At 43.7% G+C, this 334-nt stretch overlaps 1 long non-coding RNA gene across 1 annotated transcript in view; it reads right to left on the bottom strand.

The window, feature by feature from the left end:
* The window catches only part of LOC119587130, a 132,841-nt gene that overhangs the window by 160 nt on the left and 132,347 nt on the right, over positions 1 to 334 (bottom strand). The gene's annotated exons all lie outside the window — the stretch shown is intronic.

Raw genomic sequence — 334 nt, 5'->3', positions numbered from 1 at the left:
TCTATTGATCTTTTTTTTTTCTAAATATATGTATGGACAAAAGTCCCATGGCGATCGAAATGAAGGCGCGTGAGATGGCAACGGCGAGGGGCAACGAGCCTAACCCCCAATTAGCCACCAATCGAAGTTCAGTTAATCAGGCTCGTCCCCATTCTTCGTGATTTCCTTAATTAAGTTTGAAATATCCTCGCCTTTTTAAAGCTGGATTAGGATTTAGTTGCAAATAACTGTTAATGAAATAACATCAGACTGCGCGCGTTAATTGACTTGCACTTGGTAGTTCCGCGGGCGGGGGATACGCCATCGAAAGGACTTGCTGACGATAAGCTACTTG

The sequence above is a fragment of the Penaeus monodon genome, chromosome 22 (assembly GCF_015228065.2).
Source record: "Penaeus monodon isolate SGIC_2016 chromosome 22, NSTDA_Pmon_1, whole genome shotgun sequence".
Classification (NCBI taxonomy): Eukaryota; Metazoa; Arthropoda; class Malacostraca; order Decapoda; family Penaeidae; genus Penaeus; species Penaeus monodon.
Note: the sequence above shows the minus strand (reverse complement) of the source record. Positions and strands in the feature narration are given on the sequence as shown.